We start from the raw sequence: 19788 nt of genomic DNA, 5'->3' as shown, positions 1-19788 counted from the left end.
TAAATTCTCCTGAGTCACTACCAAGGTTCATTGTGTGCACAGTGTTCAGTATGGATCTACAAAGTGTGTCTGTGTGTGTGTGTTTCCAACATTCAATATTCTGATTGTAATGGCTATTTAAGTCCTGCTGTTTGTGTTAATGCATGTGAGGACTTATAGTAGTTACAAAGATTAATTGCAGTGTGCTTCTGGACTTTTCTCTCCGTCTGAATCAAACGTGTCACTGAAATGGAGCCAATGAAAAGAGTGTGGACAGACTGAATGAACTTGCTGGCTGTTTGACTCCGTAGCTGTCCGTAGCTGTCTATATATATTTGTTGCTACCATTCATCTCACTGAGAATTCTCACTGCACTTTGCATATCTGTGCTGATTTCAGAGGCTTTACGCTGAATGTATTGCTGTGTTTTACCTTACAGTACGGGTGAGTCCTAATGGATCTCACCAACCCTCTTCCTAAAACTCAGACGAGCCAGCTGTGCGGGACTTCTTCAGATTGAAAAAGCAGAAAGTTCAAGTAAACGAGCAAGTGGCGGAGAAAGTCACACATCCAGGAAGCTAAAAGACTCGAGGCCTGTCAAAGTCAGTATTCACCCAAAAAATGATAAGGTGAGACTCCGTAATATACTCACGTTGCATACAATATACTCACATTGCATATAATAACTGATAATGTGTGGCCTGTAGAGGTACTTCACTAATATTCAAGGAATATTCTTGAATAATAATCTTTACAGGTCACTGGTAACATTACATACAATAGCATGTGAATTGATGTAGTTTGTATTAGAAAATTGTTATAACTTTGTGTATTTAACGGCCCTTTCACACCTCAAATTTTTAATTCAATTTGGGCTAAAATTTGAGGTGCAAAACCGTTCCCCAGGCCATAGTACGAAACCAAACAGTTGTACTTTGGTCTGAAGAAAAGAAGCAGAATTGGTCCAGATCAGTCTCAATAATGGTTAGGTACTGGTGTGAAAACAAATTTTAGATGGTTTGGACTTTCTAAACAAATTATAAGAAGTTTTGGCAGGCTATCATCACATCGTAACAGTAGTGTGGCGCTGCAGTTTGTAGTATGTTTGTGTGGTTTAGCAGCAGAGAGAATAATGGTGGCTGTCCTCAGAGCAGGTGCTGACGACTTGAACAGAGGAGATTAAGAGTAAAGTAATCAAGTGTTAGTAAATTTACAGTGCAACATAACAAAAATAAATGATTGAGTGAATACATTTTGGAAGGCTTTACTCCTCAAACTCAACAATGACTGCAAAATGTGAGGTGTTAGTAGCTACTTGAGCAACCTTCAGCGAGCTTCCAAACAAGATCGGTGCAAACATAGTCAAAAATTAACATATCAATAGGGGCCAAAGAAAAAAAAAAGATTTTTTTAAAAAATATATATGTACTTATCTATTGTGTGTGCCGCAGCTTTCAAATTTGATAGTACTGTAGTTATGGGAATTACTTAAAGAAGCAGAGGAGCTGATAGTATATTCTGGGTGACATCGATCTTCTTGTGGTCTCAATCACTTAATGCATTTTTAATTGACATGTAACCTGTTCAGATTATGACAAACCCTGCAGTAAATTCCTGGGTTTCCTGACAGACCTGCTGACTGAGTGGCCTTATGCTGGTAATTTCTTTGACGCTGTGTTTGAGAGACTGTCAAACAGCGTGGCTGACTCGCTGACTGACTGTATGAACTCGTCACTGACTGACTGGGTGTGTAATTGCTCCAACCTCCCTCCCAAGGCAGGTTTGGCATGCTGTAATTATTAGCAGTTATTATTAGTAGTTTTAATAATCATTGGAAGCCATTGTAATTAGGATTTCCTATTATGAGTGGCTGCCAGTTTGTGGACGTGTGAGTGTGTGTGTCTGCTTGGCAAGGTATTGTTCAGTTGCAGCTATTATTGGCAGCCTGGCAGCCTGCTTTTTGTTCCCTTGACTTGTGATTGTTTTTCGTGTATACACTGTGTTTGAAGGCCGTCCTTGGAACTGCCAGACCTCCCAAAATCCTCATTAATTATTGTCAACTTACGATCTTGTTTTCTCTACAACTGTGGACTAATGATTCAAGTGTGACAAGCGCCGATCACAATCAGGAGTTTGTTGTGCACACACACACATCCATTTTAAACATGGTAATAAAATGTCAGCACAGTGTTATGGTTTGTTGGAGCTTTAGTGAGTTTTAATCATCATTGACTGAAACTGATGGTGCAGTTCAATACTGTATAAATCTGCATTGATATACAGAAGTGACACACAAGGCCAAATGTCTGTTTTCCATTAAGTCATCAGATTTGATCTTCCTGTTCAGCACTGCAGAAAAATATAAACAGTGTATTTTGGGCAGGGCTTTTTCAGTGGTTTAGGAGAAGTCTCCTGGACAAAGATGGGTCAGTTCGTTTTTTAAGAAAATGTTTTTGTAACATTTAGACACAAAAAGGAAGCCTATATTAAATCAAGCTTGACTGAAAACTGTAGCACCCATGTCATGTTCAAGTGCAGTGGTTCCTGACCTTTTTGATTGCAACTTTTTTATGCAAAGCTACAATATTGAGAACCAATTTATATGTCAACATCTTATGACCACTTTGATCCAAGATGATTTTCTTTTACGAGTGTTGAACAGGCAAAACTTCACTGGCAGCCTAATTCACATGAAAAAAAAAGACAAAAGTAGAAAAATTTGTTTAAAAAAAAAAGGGGGGGGGGGGGTTGTTTAGCAGAATATATTTGTAATATATCTTGTAACCAAAGACTATATAGAATAATGGACGAAGCTACCGAGACGTCAACTACTGATTTGTGGCCTCCAGTTTTGAGTTTAGCATCTTGGATTTTTTGAGCCAGAAGTGAACATATTTGGATAAGCAGATGGAGCTATCCCTTACACTGACTGCTAGCTTGGTTAGCATGGTGCATTTGCAGCATTCTTTAATTGTGATCAAGTTAATGCTAATTTTTGCCAGGAAAACAGGCTTAAAACCTTAAAACAAAATGTATGTACCAGGAAAACTAAACATCTGACTACTTAGAGGCTCTTTTAGTACAATCAAATGCTGAACAAGAGGGTTTTTTTGTTTTTTATTTAAAGGGTGAACTGAAGAAACACTACTCATAACCCTGTTGGCAGTCACTACACCCATGTAGGGAGCCACTGTTTTAGTGTTTAACTTCACCTTAACTGTGGGAATGTGAGAATAAGCTGATATATTAAAGCAGAGAGCAGAAGTGAACATGTTGATTATGGCAAATTCATTTTTTTTGTGTGTGTGTGTGTGTGTGTGTGTGTGTCTGTGTGTGTTTGTGTATGTGTGTCAGTGCTAAGATTCACATCCTGACAGGGTCATGGACAGTGTATTAAGAATACTGAGTGTGTCCTATCAAGTGTTTGTGTGTAAAAATTACATTTCCTCTGTCCCCTGTGCACAGTAATGACTTGTGGTAAACTCCAGGCAGCTGTTTCCTCTTTTCCCGTCCTACACACACAAAAACACACATAAATAGACACATACACACAAACACACACACACACACACACACACACACACACACACACACACACTGCAACCCAGTGGTAACCTTGGTGCATCTTGCTGGGTCCTACAGGCCGCTGAAGAGGTGAGGGTGACTGGTTCTGTTTGCCAGGCTCATAGTACAGGACCACACTGGGTGGGATTTTTTGGTGTGTGTGTGCGTGTGTGTGTGCGTGTGTGCGTGCGTGCGTGCGTGCATGCGCGTGTGTGGGTGCGTGTGTGGGTGCGTGCGTGCGTGCGTGCGCGTGTGTGGGGCCTTGTCCGGCTACTTACTTGCCAGCATTGTCTCAGGATGCAAGTTCAACCTGGGACTTCCAGGACAGACAAGAGCAGCCAGGAGTCATACGCAAACACAATTTAGGTATGAAGAGTTGGCCACAATCTCCTACACTACCGCGAATACAAAACAAACACATGGGAAACTAAAACACTCTTAGACACAAGCATGAAGATTTGTAAAGGTGTTTCTTTCACCATGTACGGCAGCTGAGTTGGCTCTGAACATAGAAAAGTACACCACAGCTTCATGTGGCTTCCAGTGATCACTCAAACAGAAACAACACTGCAGGAAGCAAGGAAAACCACAACACTCCATTTCTACTTGCCTTATATTTTGTTCTCCACCCAAAACTTTAGTGTGTTTCCATTCTCTTTTTTATGCATCTATAGCAACTACTGCAGGTTTGTGTAACCCAGTGTAACTCAGCAGTGTTTGATCTACGCTTCTTCGAGATCAAACTCTAAATATTTCCAAAGACATACATAACCAAAATCTCCTTTATGATTGTTGAAGCAATTTCATATTTTGGCATCACGTTTACTATTGCACCATATTGACTATTGTCAGTATCAGGCAAAAACATGTTAAAGGGATAGTTCAGATCTTTTGAAGTTAGGTTGTGTGAGGTACTTACCCATAATCAGTATAATAGCTACTGTAGATGTCAGTCGGCACTTCCCCAGTTTGGAAACGCTGGCAGGAGTCCCACTTCAGAAGCTATGCAATCTACTGCTGTGGATAGGCCGCAGCGGCAAGATATTTTAGCCACCAAAAAAAAGTCCCACCTAAAAAACATCAATATCAGTTTAAGTGTATGCTAAATTTAGAATATTTTATTGCATTACCCTTTTCCGGGTAACTAAAGCTGAAACTTCTCAGTGCTCCTTTAAAATCAACTAGACTCAGTTGACCCAAACAATAAATGTACCTGGCAGAACACGGGAGCTGCTGGCCTACTGATGCATTCATTGGTTAGTTTGTTTGCATTATAAATACCAAAGTTGTACAATAACACAAACAAACTAGCCAACTGAGATGGTAATAGACCAGCAGCTCCCATGTTCTGCAAGGTAAAACTACAGTTTTTGTCAAAGAAATCTGATGGCTTTGAAAAGAGAATAAATGGATGAAAGGCTTCAGATTCCCATTACAAAGGGCAAGGAGGCGGCAAGGTAAATTGCTGAAAATATTCTAAAAATTGTGTACACTTTAATGGATATTTATTTTTTGTTTGTATGATGGTTTTTCATTGTTTGTTTGACAAAAATTCTACTGCTAGCCCTATTTATAGGAGCACATTGCTGAGCTACTCCTGTCTCTTGCTCCAATCTGAGGGCGTGTTGATTGTCACCAACTGTAGTTAATACACTGACTACGGATAAATACCTCATACAACCCCACTTCAAACAATATAAACTATCTCTTTAAAGGCAGTAAAAATTGTACTACTGATAGTCCAACAGTCAACAAAGACTGATACTACAGCTGTACTGTAGCTTTTATCAAAATGTTTCAACTCTTTTGTGGAGCTCTGAGTGTCAGTAGAGTCTTTACTTAATGTGCAAGATACAGATATTACTACAACCACTATCCAACACCTGTGCATGTCTTCCTGATCTACAGTAACAACATATTCTTCACTGCAACATCATTAAGTTTGTCGGGAGAAGCTGATAAAAGGAGAAATGACAGCCATCAGAGAGAGAAAAGAGAAAAGCTACTGCTGATTTTCTCTGAAAAGGAAAGGAAATGAAGTTCCTTTATTCACCTCAGCAATTGTCTGCTTTTCTTTCATCTGTTTCCTTTTCTTCACAGCAAAGTTACAAACGACCGAACAGGCATAACTCATCTTTTTAATAATCTGACTTCCTTGTCTCTTTGTATCTATATTTCCATCACCCTTTAATGTTAACTCTTCATTCACTAGTGCGTCTTTCTAAAGTATTTTTCTGACCTTGTTACATGATGAAGTTTAAAAAAAATGTAGTATCTGCTTTTTGCGGCTGTAATCATTTTGAGAAATAATAAAATGGCTCGATTTTCCATTAATGCTAATGTGTCGCTGAAAGTTTCCAGCGGAGTCTGAAAGGATTGCATTGACTTTGCGGTCAAGAAACAAATTCAGCTCACAAGCAAACATGAAATTTCAATTAGAGACAGAAAACTGTTGTGGAGTTATGAGGCTGTCAGTCAGCAGCTGTGACAGCACTCGCATTGTCTTATCTGACAATTGATAACAGTGTATTTTCATGAATAATATTTGGTTTTCTAAAACAATTACAACTGAATAATCCAGAAAGAAAAGCTTATCATACAGAAATGACCAACCTCTCTAATAATGTACTGTAAATAACTGGTCAGTTTATTTATAGAGAACACTAAAACAGAAATATTAATCAATGCTTTACAGAGCTGACAATTATAAGTAAACAAAAATACAATACTAAAGAAAAGCTACAAAGAAGAAGAAAAAAAAGGTAAAACAATAATTACCCCAAATCCCATAGTTCCTTTTGTGTTTTAACTTAACAGTATACTCCATAGATTCAGCATCATACTAATATATAACATTGTCAGACTCATGTTGGACAGTTTAAAACAAAAATGGTCAAAATCTATGCAGCATAACCAAAGATTCCTTCTTTTTTACTCCACACATTATTTTTCTTGTCAAAATATGGTGCCGACATTACCCACAATGCAACTTGACTGCCAGCACGTTAGCCAGCCGGAGACTTTGAGTGTGTTATGCTAATGGATGCTAATCTAGCCTTGAGATGCTGGCAGAAATTAGGAGCAGGCCACAGGGTTCTGGGAAGCTCACATTTTTTTCCCCACAAATAGATTTTTTTTTTTCCATCTTCAGAGTTAAGATCCAACTAAGATTTTGCCAAACTTCCTCTGGAGCCACATATATTTTTTTTCCACATATGCAGCAGCAGTATTCCCCAAAACCTGTAAACTGACTGATGCGTAAAAACATAATCCCATTTAAGTAATAAACAAAAAATATGAATGTTTTTACTTCCATTTTTCAAAAGTTTGAATGAAAGACTTTTCTGTGCATAGAAAAGGCTTACATTTCTCAAATTTTGGTCACACATTTGTTAAAATCTGTGATGCATATCTGCAGACCTATTATGTGAAATCCATAGTTCAGAGTGCCTAGTGCCTTTTTTAAAGATAAAAGTGCAGAGAGGTGTTTTGATTGTGAGCAGCCTGAGGCACACCTGTTGCTGTTTAATGTTCTTGATATGCCACACCTGTCAGGTGGATGGATTGTTTAGGCAAAGGAGCAGTGCTTATTTACAAGAATTTTAACATATTTTTGCACAAAATTGCATAGAAACAATTTTAGATTTTTTTTTATTACAAGTAAAAAATGGGAACAAAAACAGAAGTGTTGCTTTATATTTTCTTCAGTGTAGATTACAATTACTGAAAACACTGTGCAGCTTTTGTGTAGAGGCCCTGACGCATTAAGCCGACAGTTGGCTGCCGGTGAGTGTTTGTTGAATCGGTGTCGGAGCCTATCGGTGAATGAAAGTACTCTGGTTGGCAGTTCAGCTCAGAGGGAGAGATGTCCAAACAAACTTGTTCTGTAAGGTAAGATTTTTTCAGCCATTGCGCTCTTTAGCAGACACATTTCCTGATGGTTTGTGTTATTATTCACTGCCGCATGGTAAATATGCCATGTTCTCTTAACACTGGATTATGTTGTCATCGTGCCATCTGGCTAACTAGCATCAAATTGGTCTTCCGGTTTCCTTTTTTGAGTGATGATTACAGATAAAGTCTGCTGGTATGGAGGATGATTAGCTTTGACGTGGGTGCAGAATGTACATGCTTGTTAGCAGTTAGCTGTAGTCTTCGTGGTGTGTTCATGTGCACCTTTTTGGCCGAGACATAATGACGTGAGGCGACGCTTCTAGTTTACTGATGTGGGTTTAGTGTGTCTGCATCCTAAAGGTGACATTTTGGAAGAATTATTCAACCTGATTCTACACTTCACTTCACCTGTCCACCTGAAAAAAATGATACAGAGGTCCCAATTCAGCAAAATTTTTGGTTGAACCTGCAGGTCCCTTGGGGCACCTGGTAAATTAGGGGGATTCATGGTGCTGGCAATGAACATTTGAATGTTCATTTTGGCACCTGATCAGATTTAGTTTTAGTCTTTTGATGAAATATATACCAGTTTTGCTCAAATATCAGTCCTTTGATTTTTGAATATGTTTTTGTCTAGTTTTCGTTACCTTAAAGAAAATGCAGTGAATTACCAGAGTGAGTTGTGCTCTCTAATGTTTGTGACTGTGACACACTTTTGTGTGTTCCCACACAAACTGCTACACACCTGTAATGTTACTACTAATGCTACAGTAGAAGTCTTCACGCGTGTTTACTTTTATACTGAGGTCCCCATTGTTCTTGTACCTTTCAGGTTTTCACCCGATAACACAAATATGGTCATTGTGATCTTTTTGATCATTGTCTTTTGGCATTCTTCTACTGTTTACATTACCTAAATACTTCTAAAATTACCACTTTAGATTGTTTTAGACTCTCTGGATTATTTTGTGACCACCATAAATACAATGTCTATTTTATTGATCAGAACCGTGTGTTTGAAAAACGCAGCAAACTCCACGGCTGAAAAATAAAACCAACACGGCAGTGCCAAAAATTGCAGTTCATCAACTGACCACTTAAGGGTGGCTCCAAAACAATGTAAATCCCCATAGACCTTTACAACTTTAACAACTTTACAGCAGAAATAAACATATCCACAGTCTGGTCCAAAAAAGTGTTTTGGTCTCTATAGCTAATTTCAACATTTTTTATGGGAAGTGAATGAAGTTTACATTTTATGAAGGCCCAGAGTTATGCATATTTAGTGACGGGAAAGGGTATGTGGCGTTGCTATAGTCAGTGAGTCAGATCCACCACTCTCTCCTGCTGCAACCTCTCACCCAAATATGTTCAATTCTGGCTTCAAAAATCCACAGTGGTGACAGCCGAAAAGAAAACTAAATCAAAATTTAGTCTACAAACAGGTGGCGTCATGTTGGCTAGGTCCATTAATTTAACAGCCTATGGTTTGAAAAGAGCATTTATTGATCAACTTTTTAAAAGTAAATTTAAGGCACTTTGTACACCAAACAAGATTTGTGGACTTGCCTGCCCTGAGTTTAGCTTCTCCAAGGCTGTGTACAGACTACAAAAATAGTCCCAATTCAGTTTGAGAGTGGCCCACTTAAATAAACTAAGTTAAGTTTGAACTAAACGGATGAGTAGAGAGAATTCCAGAAAATTCAAAGCTCTTCTGTTGGGGTCACCAGTGCATTTCTCTGTGTTTCTCACACACACACACATACACACACGTTGTACAGCCAAGGGGAGCCTTCAGCCTTTATACACACACCCAAATCACACAGTCAGTTACAGTCAGTCACAGGGATGGGACCAGCATGACATGAGCAATTATAATCTTCCCAAAATACATCTCCCTCTTTACACAATCCCTGTCCGAGCTAATAGACTCTGTAGTTGAGGATTTATGTTCAAATCGCTTGAGGGAAAGAAGCGAGAGAGGGGACAGTGAAAGAGAGGGGGTATAAACTTACATGCACACATATATGCATGTTTGGTTTCTAATCTCAGCGATTTGCAATGAACACAAAATCCCTCTATCTCGCCTATATTCAGAGATGCTCTTTATGTAAAGATTGTTGGGTTTATTTCTGTGCTGAGAAATAAGTTAGAGCGGGAATGACAGACTAACAGCCATGCCTTGTTTTGTCTCGAAACAAGACACCGAGAAGAAAAAAAAAATCAGATAAGTATGTGTGAAATAGGAGAAATGATTGTGCCCAAACATTTCACAACAAAGCACTCAAGAGACACAAAGGGAGACTTTAGGAAGGAAGAGGAGCGAGAGGAACGAGCGCTGAAGGAGAGAGAGAGATCTTTTTTCAGCAGAGGGGCACACAAGGACAGAGAAGAAAGAGAGGGAGCTCAAAGATGACAGGAGAATGAACGATGGAGATAAGTGGCGAGAAAAGGATATTGCACACTTGTTTATGGTTTTTTGTGTTATCCAGTTAGCGCACCAATCTATCATGTCTTCTGCTTTTATTACTTTTATTAAGACATTCACGCACCCAGCAATAATGAATCACAGTGCGGATTTAATTTGATGGAAACTCCGGGAAAAAAAAAGAGCTGTGTTTGCTTCTTTAAGTGGCACTTAATTTCAACTGAGCATTTTTTCCTTTTTTTGTTTCACAAGTTTACTTTTAATAACCTCCAACATCAGCTGTACTAAGGATCTGGTGTCACAGCTTTAATTCAGGTCTCTTCTTCCCTACTTTGCAAAATATAAACTCTTAATTTAATACAAATATATGCGCTTCCAGGAGAGATTGTAAGCATTTTGGAGGATTTGTTCGTGCCAGGTTTCACCTCATTAGTCACCTTTTTGTGAAGTGTTTCTTTGTCTTTGTTTTGCCATTATTGTCGGATACAGCCAGACTAAAATGAAACTTGCTTTGTGATAAAGTGGTTCGGCTCTACTGTCCGGTCAGAGGAGGATGTTAAATATTTTACTTTAGTTTCGAATTAGACTCAGTGGATTTATCATGCCATGCTCAGAGGAATTTGACCTTTTTTTACATAGAAAAAAATATAAAGAAATTTTGAGTTTCATATATATTGTTGCAAATTTAGTCAGGTTTTTTTTTAAGATAAGATCTATATACACATGGGTGAATTTACAAAAGGCCTGAGTGGCTTTGCAGGCACTAAACCTGCACAAAAAGAAACCTTGTTGTTCCCAAAGCACCCACAAAGAGCGGAATGCACCCATATCTGTGCTGCCAAGCAAATAGCATTTTGATGCATAAAACTATGTGTAGATTCACAAGTAAAACTATGCGCATAAAGGTAGAAATATGCATATGCATTCAGTTAGTCTGGTTTATAAAGCCGTTCTGACACCTGATTCAGTTTTAATAAATCTTTATTGTTGTAGAGCTGGGCGCACAAGCATCAGAGAAACACCTTAAACATCTGTTTCACATTCTGCCTATTGATACTTGTGACACTCATTAAACCTGTCAATGAGAAACAGAGTAAAAAAATGCAATTTTACCGACTGTGTCCCATTAGTGAGGTTCTCTAACAGTGCAGGAGAAGCTGTCATTACACACCACTGTGGGGATTTGTAGCATTCATGCCACTAATTTGTCACATTTCTGCAAACCACTGTCACATATTACGATTGGTAAAATAAGATAAGATAAGAAATAAAACTTGATCATTGTGATTTTTTAAATGTCAGAAGGATGATCAATGATGTTTTCACAGTGTTTATGTTGAATTGGACATGAAAAGTGCATCGGGACAAAATTAAATGTACATTAACAGGGAGATGAATCTAAAAAAAAAACGATGGTAAGCTTAATAATTCATAAATTGTAACTTAATAAACGTGCCGTTGATTCACAGTTTAAAAAAAGGTTGTGTAGCAAAATAACACACTCATTGATATTGGCAATGTTTATCCGTCTCTCAGCTTTTATTTAAACTCATCCTTATCATTTCACCCAAAGCTGCAGTATCTCAGCTAAAACCATGTGTACACCTGGTCTGAGGAATGTGTTAAGTGCGCACATTCTCACCCCACACTCTTCCTTTATAAATATCACTTCATGTTTGGGAAAAGGCGAACACACGGTTTTTGTGCATACGCTTTGCTTAGGCATCTGGCCCTTGGTGTCTCTCTGCTATTTGCGCATATTTAAATTAAGTAATACGCGTACATTTGACACAAAATTGGCCCTGCACATACACTAACACTGAAATCATTTATGTCTTCAGAGAGTTGGTGGTAAATGAAGCACATTCCCACTGCAGACTATCCAGAGATCATGGCAGTGGTGATTGTAGCCAGGCGAAGGCGTTAGCCGATGCCAGGCATGCCTATGAGCGGACATTTCAGAGGAGAATGTCACTTTTCAGTTTCGGTTTTCTTTTTGGCTCTGCTGTTGTTCTGCCGTCTGTGTTCTTGGCGCAAATGCAATATTTATACTTTACCACATGGATAATTGCAATCAGATGCAAAATCTTATGGGCGGGTTGGTGCTGTAATATCATTAGCGTTCATTTTTTGTGAGTCAGACTTGAGACAGGGCAGATAGTGGTTGCAAGTGATGTGCAATCAGCAGTCCATTCTTTGTGAATTTGCCCCGCAGTGTGCATATGCAAGTGATAATATTTGGAGCTCCACTGGACTGAAACGGAGGCTCTGTCCTTATAATTAAATACTCATGGATTTGTGGATTTGGTTAGAGCTCCATTGATGCTGGTTTTATGAATTTAAAACACACTGAGTGGTGATTGAACTAACTCTGACCAACTGCTCTGGAGTCTCTGAGCTCACCATGTCGACGTTGGGCAACTAATAGTTTAGGTTTAAGTTTAGAGTTTGCTTAAGTTGCGTTCTTGAACAGGCCCCTGTTCCTATGGTCCCGATACTCCAGATGGCCTGACCGGCTCTGGTCTGACAGACTCGATACAAGTTTGTTGGTAGTGCCATAAGTTGATCTACTCATGACTGAGTGCCATGTGCTGGCATGGAGAACCGGTGGACAGACTCTCTCTGAAAGCCCATTTTATCCTCTGGAAGGCTGGAATGGAGCAGCGAGGGCAGAGAGGAGGAGACGGAGAGAATGAGAGAGGGTGGTTTATCAGGTCATGACCCTCCAAATGTTGCCCACTTTCTTCTCTCCATCTGTGTCACTGCTGCTATCTTCTCTGTGAAATTTGTGAAACTGTGTACTAAATGTCAAACACACAGTTGAGGTTGACATTGCAGTTCTGGAGACACTTGCATGATCCGTCTTATATCCGCCGTGTATTAGGGTCACATGACAAGTGAGGTTTTGGACGGCGATTGAGGGATGAAAGGAAGAGCTAAACATGGATAAAGGAGTTAAAAAGGATAAAGGGTGCGACAGGATGAGGATTAGCTGTTGTTTTCTCATTGGCTGATTTGGTTTGTACCCAGACTGTGTTTGTGTGGGTCGGTCTTTGAGAGGCTGTAAATGTTTGTTGTTATTTTCCTAAAATCCATGAAATGATTCTTCCAAGAGAGTACGGTAACAGTGTTTCATGATTTGATACATAATTTACTCTGCATGATTCAAGTGGAGTGTCTAAACAAGCTGCTCCACATTAGGCTTTAACTTTTAACTAACGGTAGTCACACTTACCGGACGTTGGCTGCTTCTTCACTGTTGATTCAGATGATCCCGCTGCCTTCACTGACTTCATTAATTTGGCTTTCAGACGTCTCTGCTGACACAGAACGAGACTGACTCTGCTGTCCTTTTGGCAGCCTCAGTTTCCTGTATTTGCAGTTTTTCCATCACAGCAACTTCTCAGAAGCAACACCTTAATGACTAATGTTATAGGAAGCTTGAACAGTAATCAGCACATAAAGGGACAGTATACCCAAAATCAAAAAATACATATTCATCTTACCTGTAGTGCTATTTATCAGTTTAGATTGTTTTGATGGGAGTTGCTGAGTGTTGGAGATATTGGCTGTAGAGATGTCTGCTTTCTCTCCAACATAATGAAACGAGATGGCACTCGGCGTGTGGCGTTCAAAGCACCAAAAAGTACATATGAAAAACTCAACAGCAACGTGTCTTTTCAGAAATCATGACTCGGTTACTCAAGATCACAGACCTTGTTGTGAGTACTTTCATGTAGAAACTATTTTCTTTGTAATGAACTACACCCACCAACTGTATCAGTGTGCAGAAGGAAGCGTGCATCTACTCATGGACAAGAAGCTTGTTTTTAATGAGTGTGAAATCCCAGCCCACATTTGTATGGGCCAATACAGAACCCGTGGACAATCCCATTTTTCAGCCCATTTGCTACCCACATGGGCCTCACAAACAAATGTTAGCTTGAACATCCTTGGCTGAGCTGTAATTGTTAGCAAGCTCAGTTGTGCTAGGTGAGCTAGCAGTAGATGCACGCTTCCCTCTGTGTGCTGATACAGTTGGTGGGTGTAGTGTGGTGGAAAGAACTAAGTTCCTTCATCAAACTGCTCAAAACAAATTCTCTGTATCTTCTTGAGTACAAATGGAGACATCTCTACGGCCAATATCCCCAACACTTGGTAACTCACACTAAAATAATTAGATTGATAAATAGCACTACAGTACTTTGATTTGGGGGTTAACTGTCCCTTGAATTCTTAAGAAATAAAAATGTAAACTTCTGTCATTTTGTCATTTTTGGATAAAAGAAACTGAAATCTTCCCAACTTCAAAATGTTCTTTAATTTGATATTGTGGATATATATATATATTTTTTTTTAAACAGTAAGTGTTGAATATCAGGCTTATAGTGACCATGGAGAAAATCCTAGTGGGCATATTACACATGTGCAGTGTGACGGATATCTTTCCATTTCAACTGTCATAGAAAGCTGGGTCTTTTGTCTAGCTGTTTGTCTGTGTTTGTTTATGTCATTTTGTCGGTTGTATTGATACCAAAAAACAGGACAAGGTGAAGCTTTTATAATTTCAATATATATATATAATTTTTAATTTCAGCATTTAATGGCAGAATGTGAAGAGAGAGAAGCACGGATAGCTCAATTAAGACGAAAACTGGAGCATACAAGGTCTTCTTGTCCATTTGTTGGTCCGTGACTCATTGTGAAGAGCATGTATTTTTAACAGGGCTTTATGAATTAACATGACCTGAAAAGTAAGGCTCTTATTTGTTGAGCTGTTTTGCTAATTTGACATCATGTTAGATTAGAATTACTATTTTTTTTTAAATAAATGTAAAAAAGAAAAAAAATCATCGTCATTTTATACCAGAGTTAATGTGGATGGTGTGAAATCTTGTTTCCTACCATTGTAATCCAATAGACACACAGGATGGCAATGGCATGATACTACTGGGAATTGGAAATAGTGTCACGCTAGATTAATGGTTTAGGTGTTGTATGAAAGAGATTTTGTTATATTTACTGTGTTTCTCTGAATGTATCAATTTGTATGAACAAGTGAGAGAGAGATCACTAGAAACTGTTGCTGTGATGGGACATGTAAGTACGACAAACAACAAGTTGAGGGAAAAAATAATCCATTGAAGAGAAAGAACAATGAAGTTGCGGAGGAAAGATCAGAGTGTGTTTGAGGTTAGGATCTATTTTTTGTTGACAATCTTAATGTGGATCAACTATAAGCTTTGAGTGTGTGCTTTGGTTTTGAAAAGACTGTGACGTGGGGGGTTTTGGTGAATTTGGGTAAAACCAGCGACAAAGCCTCTACACTTGTGCCAAACCACGTTTTTGGTGTGTGCTGTGATGAAAGGCCGCTGGCAGTGGGCACAACTCTTTCTCATGGAAACTGATATGGAACTAATCCACGGAGCCTAAAAGCATTTGAAATGGAGTGCGCTCCAGAGAGCTTTTTAAATAATATTCATCAGTGTGCAACCACACACACACACACACACACACACACACACACACACACACACACACACACACACACACACACACACTTACAGAACATTGTCCCCGTAGAGAAACGTTTTACACTCCACAGTCATGAGAGAATTTCGAGTACTAGATTTGCAACACACATTTAAGAGCACTGATGATACTGAGCAGCATTTTTTTATAGTCAACAGGGACTTAATTAATTTTCCAGAATGTGGCGTCCATCGCAGCTCTGCTTTGTGAGTCGAGTCTGAAATGCAAATAAGCTAACAAGCAAAGTGTGACATTATTCTCTGTGTCATTTCATGTTAAGCTCTGTAGCAATAGTCCATTATTCACTTGAATGAATGTTGTAATGTGATAAAGGCCTGACTGACCAAATTATAGAGATACACAGTAGTGAGCCTTAAAGAGGGGACTTAAACTTCTATATTTTGTACTGTTTTTTTGCTGATATTTGAAAATATGGATAAACTTTAACAGAAAATTTGTTTTTAAGTGTCCTTGTTCAAGCTTTATGGAGTAAATTCTGCATGGATGTGTGTTTGATGATGCCTTAATCATGCTGAAGATTTGTACAAAATGTCTTTGTAGAGGCTGGAAGGAATGAAGGTTTCCACTGCGGTCTGAATGGAGAGTCATTTATCTTCTGTAGGCTAGGACACACAAGTGCGTGTTTGTGTGTGTGTGTCTGTGTGTGTTTGTGGTTATGCATACACATTTGTTAGACTTCTCACATGCCTCACATCACAAACACTTAGACATGCATTTACACACATGCAGCGCAAAGACAAAGTCCAGAGGGCAAGAGACAGGGGGAACATAAACAAACCTGACAGGTACGTTAACATCAAGTTGTCCAGTTAACACTAAGTGTCTTTTCTCCCATATCTGTCGCTCCATAGTTGCTCTTACTTCTCTCTGTTCTTGCACTAGTAAAAAAAAAAAAAAAAAAAAAACACTTGATATGTTTTTATCCATAGCTCCCGAAGTAAATTTTTGTTGTTGCTTACTCATGCAAACATAGTCAGCTTGTGGCTTGTGGAAACGGAAACCTTCACAATTGCTGGAATAAACACACCAAACAGATTTTTTAAAAAGTGATTGCTTATTGGAACACGTACATGTTTTAAAACAAAATGTATGATGAATTTCAAATTACAGGCACAGATGCCCCTTGATCTCACTAATTACTGTATCCTGCTTGTGGTTGATGATAATGTTTTTCAGATTAAATAGTCTGTTACATATGAGAAACCATAGATTTTGGAGAAAAGAGTCGGGAAAAGTGATCACATTTTATGGTTTATGTTCACAGTTCCAAGCAGGAAAGCTTTCCTGCTTTTTTCTCTGTTGGATTACATTTTAGAGTAACGACAGGACACAACTTTTTTTCTCCATGTGAGGAAACAGAGTATTGCAGTTTGCATTTTGCTGGTTGAAATTCATACACATTTGCAAATGCTTGCAGTAGAGTCAATAAAAACAAATTAAATGGTCAAAGTTATCATAGCGGCATTTAAGTTGTGTTTATTGATTCACTATGTCAACACTGAGTGACGTGCAAGAAAACATTCCACCTCAAGAGTTGCCAGTAGCTGTTGGCAGTAGTTTTTGAACTGCACAACGACTTTTTTCTCAGTCTGGTACTTAAACAAATAGCAATACATCTGTGGAAACTTTTAACTACCATTATGGGGCTAAGACCTTTAGTGGACCACTAGCTCACCTACGACTTGTAAACATTCGTGTTTTATATCTAAATAATGACATTACCCATCCGTGCAAACTTAAGAGAAAGTGTGCCTTGTGTTCACTTATGGAAGCTTATTTTTCATAGCCTCTTATTTTTTGCTGAAGGTGTGGTGATGTGCATTTAATGGATCTTTTCAGCAGGAGTTCTGCTCAGTGTTGAAACTTACAGGCTACACGCTCCCCCGGAGAATCAGGCTTTTATCATTTGCACAGGCGTTTTACACACAAAGACACATAAACGGGACGTGTGTGTGCATATATCTATACATAGGCGCAAACACACATGCGAGCAGGCGGGCGCACAGAGCAATCTGTGCGTTTAGTCACATCTAAACACAAAAGCGTGAGAAATGGTTTTCACCTGGTGTGGATTGAGTTTCATCCTTTCAGCCATGAGAGTTTATTAGCTGCTTAAAACGTTACCACAGAGGGAGTTCCCCTACACTCTGAAGTGCTGCATTCCTCGCAGTATGCACACACGCACGCACACACACACACACGCAGGAAACCAAACCTTCACTTTCCATCCTTCTGTCTCCATCAAGCCAATCTCTCTCTTTTGCTCACCAGCACACACACACTCCACCTTCCTTCTCCCTCTCTTTGTCCCTCTTTCACTCCCTCACTCACACTCACAGACACCCACACACTCCTGTAGGTGTAATGTTACGATGCAGCCAGCCTGTTAACATTCCCGGCCGCCCGCTGAAGCTTTCCAGATTGTTCTGTTTACACAAATGCGGTGGAGACAGAAGAGGTAAGGAGATGGAGGATCGTAATAGCACTGCGAAATATGAATAAACACACATGTGCAGCGTGCACCGGCTGACATGCAAAGAAACATCTTTATATACACATAGAGGGATACAAAACCTGTGTGTACCTTGGGTGTGTTTCATGTGTGTGTGTTCATCGAAACACGCTCACCAGCAGTTTCCGTACATCCTGCAGAAGGACCCTCAGCTATCTCATTATACTGTTGAAATGTCAGCCTCGTTAAAGTGGCCTATTTGACTTAATTGAGAAGCAGAGTGTAAATAAATGCTTCAGTCCAGTTTGTTTTCACTGGTCTCTCCAGCACTCTGCTCTCATTCCAAACCAATTCATCAAAGAACCCTTCACTCTCTCTGGCTTTCTTAAGTTCCTTCTTTTTCCTCTTTCCTTCCATCTTTCACCTTCGCTCCTTTTTACATTCTCACCTTTTCTTCGTCACTCTCAATTTACAATGTCTTCTCTCTTCCTTGCCTTCTCACTGAGGACAAAAATCTGAATATTACTGCACTAACTGGGCTGATTCTTAGCTTTTTCTTATGGCAAAATGCCCTGAAGACAGTAAATGGCTCTGGCTGTTGGGGAGGAGGTGGTACATCAATCTTAATTTTAATAAGCATCTTCTCTAACTTTACATTTTGGCTGTGTGGTTGGATCCCGCCTACACAAACTATCCGTAAAATGTCAAAAGTGCAAAGTTACACAAGACTTGAAATAGCTGTAAAAGTACCCACTCAAAACTCCATATAGCAGGTTTAAGATTTTTCTGTGGCACTAGTACTTTATGATAACTTAAACACTCTTATTAAGAGCAAGGAAATGTTTCTTCAGGCTTGTCTATGATCTTTTTAAAAGCACTTTGTAACTTTTAGACTTCTGCATTGATCAATTAGAGCTATATAAGCCACCAGGCAAACCCTCTGAAAAACTTTTTTCAAAACACTTGATGCTGTCTTGAAGACATTTCGAGATGCAGAAAACAACAGATGTGCTTTTTCCCGTCTTTGTAAAACACTTATTTAAAAATTACATCACCGTGCTGTGCAACTGCAACCCCTTCTCATCTTAACTCCCTCCACGTTGTCAGTGGACCTACCATTAAAATATGACCTGCAAAGTACCCTTTTGTATCTGTTTTGGACAATCAGGGATGACGTGTCAATTTGGACTTGTTCATACAGTGCGTCTTTTCAAAGTACAGTTCTGTTTTCACAGGAACTGTGCAGTTTTTCCTTGTTACATGCATACAGTCTTTTTAAAAATAAACTTACAGTTTAGGCTGAAACACTTTATCTTTACGTTAACTTCTTTCCGTGTATGTAACAAAAGTCTAAGGGTTAGGTTTAGAAAAAAAAAAAAACATTATGGTTTTGCTTAAAATAAGTATGACTGTTACTAATGTATGTCATATGTGACATATGTCACTAGCATAGCATGCTACACATACTAGCACACTATGGTGTTATTAAACGTTCTCCTGTGAATATTGTTTATGATGATGAGTTAGGAGTTGGAACTGACTGGCAGTGGAAAGGATTTTTTTTTTCTTTTTTCGAATGATGCATGTTATCAAATAACCTGCTGTGCATCCTTAAGTTTACCGTGCAGTATTTACCTTTGAGGACAACATATTACACCTTGGAGGCTCACATATTTAAATATTATCACAAAAGCCCCAAATGCAAAAAACAATGGCAGGGTTCATGTCCTAAAACCAAATTTTTATTTCAAAACACCTTTTTAGAAGGTTGCCATTAAGAAAATTGCATAATAGTGATTAATTTACCACTTGTAAACCAATGAAATGTGATTAAAAAGGTTTTTTTTAGAACAATGTTTATTTAAAAGAATTTTTATTAATAGGCCTTTGTTCAGTTCAAAATATGTAAGCCAAAGGT

The sequence above is a fragment of the Plectropomus leopardus genome, chromosome 10, assembly GCF_026936395.1.
Source record: "Plectropomus leopardus strain MGB_pleo_1.0 chromosome 10, ASM2693639v1, whole genome shotgun sequence".
NCBI lineage: Eukaryota > Metazoa > Chordata > Actinopteri > Perciformes > Serranidae > Plectropomus > Plectropomus leopardus.
Note: the sequence above shows the minus strand (reverse complement) of the source record.